Source organism: Canis lupus, chromosome 17 (genome assembly GCF_003254725.2).
Source record: "Canis lupus dingo isolate Sandy chromosome 17, ASM325472v2, whole genome shotgun sequence".
Classification (NCBI taxonomy): domain Eukaryota; kingdom Metazoa; phylum Chordata; class Mammalia; order Carnivora; family Canidae; genus Canis; species Canis lupus.
This window is the reverse complement of record NC_064259.1, coordinates 22,358,545-22,361,412: the sequence shown is the minus strand read 5'-3', so window position 1 is coordinate 22,361,412 and position 2,868 is coordinate 22,358,545.

The following is a 2,868-nucleotide window of genomic DNA, read 5'->3' as shown; positions in this document are numbered from 1 at the left end:
TCCTGACTGTATGGTTCCATTTTATAAAGGTTTTTTAAGGCACAGTGAGTCTATGATGTTAGAAGTCAAGACAGTGGTTGCCCTCACAGGGTCAGGCAGGCTGGGGGGCCTGAGGACCCCTGGTACTAGCCCGGTTCTGTCTCTTGGCTGGAGCAGACTTACAAAGGTGTGCTTGCTTTACAAAAACTCAGTGAGTTGTGCACATCATCTGTGCACTTTAATGGGTGTATGTTTTGTATTTCAATAAATTTACCCCAAAATGCCACCCCCCCACACACACACACGTGAGAGGAGGAGAGATTGAATTGTGATATATATGAGACAGAGAGCAATCTGAAGTACACAGGACTCCTCCATTGGCAGTTTCTTGAGGAGAGAAGACACGATCTAACTATCTAACGTATGCCTTAAGCATGAGTTTTCCAAACAATTTTGAATGCTACCCTCGGGGTAGCCCCTTTTTTCTCCCCATAAATCAAGGGAAACATGTGTGGGCTGCAGCCCTGAATTTGAAAAATCTCATGAAGCTAATCACCCTGATGGCAGGGTAGAGGATGGAGAGGAGTGGGAAGGACCCAGGGCAAAGACCAACAGGAGAGAGCCAGAGAGGGGGACCAGAGCAGGCCAGGGGGTGGGAAGGCCAGGTCTGACTTCAGTGCTTCCATCTGAGTGGCGCCCATCACTCCAGCTCTCTGGGGAATGCTCAGGTGCAGGGGCAGACCTGCACAGACCCTGCCAGACACCCTAAGTACAACACACACAGAATGAGCTGGGTGCCACCAGAACCCCTACTGAGCACTCCCCCTGGGTGTCAGCACAGGCCCCCCCCTGGCACCCCACAGATCAGCTGCCCTGGGTCACCGGGCATGTGGGCTGCCTTGTGGGACCTGTGCCTCTAAAGACACACTGAGCCTGGGGAGTGGTGGCTCTGTTATCTGCACAAGTGAGCACATCATGCAATTTCCTGCCTGGGACATGAAAGCTCTTGAGAGGGTAGGAGATGTTCCTGGAAAGAAGGAAGCAGAGGAGGGAGGGAGGGAAAAGGGAGGGCGGGAGGGAGGGGGGAAGGGAGAGAGGGAAGGAGGGAGGGACGCCACTGATTTCTGTTTTGAGGCAGCTATGATGCTTCCAGAAGCGGCCCTAGGTTTGTAGACAAAAGACAAGGTTTGATTCCTGGGTCTGCTACTCAGAGCTGCCAAACCTCGACAAAGTCACTTCATCTCTAGACACCAGAATTCACTCATCTGCAAAGTGGGGTGAAGACTGCTGATCTGTGCATGGCTCAAGGTGACAGAAAGGGCCATGGGCTTGGATCAAAGAAACCTGGGTTCAAATCCTGCTTCTTCTGAGAGCCAAGGGACCCTAGCAGTTACTGAATCCCTCTGATCCTCACTTTCCTCCCTTGTGATGTGGCAATGGTAATAAGCTCAGGGCCATGGGGAGGGTTGTGCGTGTATGCCTTTATATAAATATCCACCCACCATCTATTTATTTACGATCTGCCTTACTCCCAAAAGGGTTTCTGAGGCTATGGGGAAGATTTAGTGAACAACACGGGATGGGCTGGCATGGGTTAATGCTGGCAGCATAGCATTCCCTTCTTTGCTAGTCTCACAAGGCTGTGGTGAGGCTCCCATGGGATATTTCCGAAAATGTCTCCCAAACTGGGAATTTCCATACAGGTGGGAGCTAGAGAAAGTGGCAAAGATGGGAAGGGTTTAGGGAAACTGAGGCAGGAATGGACATCTAGCCACCACCAGAGGAAGAGCTTGAGTTCTTGGGGTCCAAAGGTCTTCCACCCAGCAGCTAGGGGCCCATACACTTAAAGCACAAAGCAATTCCACAGAGGGGCACCTGGGTGGCTCAGTGGTTGAGTGACTACCTCCCTGTAGGGAGCCTGCTTCTTCCTCTGCCTGTGTCTCTGCCTTTCTCTGTGTGTCTCTCAGGAATAAATAAAATCTTAAAAAAAAAAAAAAAAGCAATTTCATGCTACAGGGTCCTGTAATGTCAGAGCTGGAAGGAACATGAGATCATTGGCTCCACCCACCCCTCCCCACCAGCCATTATACAGATGTAGACACTGAGGCTCCGAGAGAGAAGTAGGCTTGCCTCAGGTCACCCAGGGCAGCAGAGGCAGAGCCGACTGGTTTTCTGATGCCAAGTGCAAGGCACCATGTCCACTGCCCCAGGAACTCCGGAGCCAGGTACATTTCCCTCACTTCAATCTGGGGTGCCCCTGAGGCTGGTCTGCAGGAGCCTCACTTTCCTGGGTGAACTCTAGGAGCTTAAGATGGGAAGGCTCGCTCCCTCCCCTGGTAAGTATGCCTGGGCCCCGCCCTGCATGACGTGCGCTGAGGCTCCTGAGAAGTAACTATAGCCAATGAATATAACCCACAGCCGAGGGCAAACACAGAGTCTTATTGTTAGGGACACTGATTACAGCACTGGGTTGGGCATGTATTTATTATCACATCTATTTCTTTTCACGAACAGAAGGCAAACATTCCCCACCCCAGTAACTGGAAGGCTGCTACCTGTACCAGAGGACAGATGTCTCTCCAGGCTGGGCTGGGAGGAGATCCAACCTATACCTTGTCCTTCCATCAGATCCAGCTCAGGCGAGGGTAGGAGAGACTCAGGCCAGACTAGAGGGAGAACTGTCCGCACCATCAGGATCCTGAGGCTGCCTTGCTGAACAACCTCAAACACTGTGGGGTAGGACTGGGAGCCAGACAGTGCTGGTCCTGTCACTGCTTTGCCTCTTGACTTTTATCAACCTACTAAATGTCCCTAGGCCCCAGAATTTACACCAGTAAAATTTTAGAGTTGGTGAGGATTAAGTCCTCTATGTGTGAGAGCAGCTAGCAT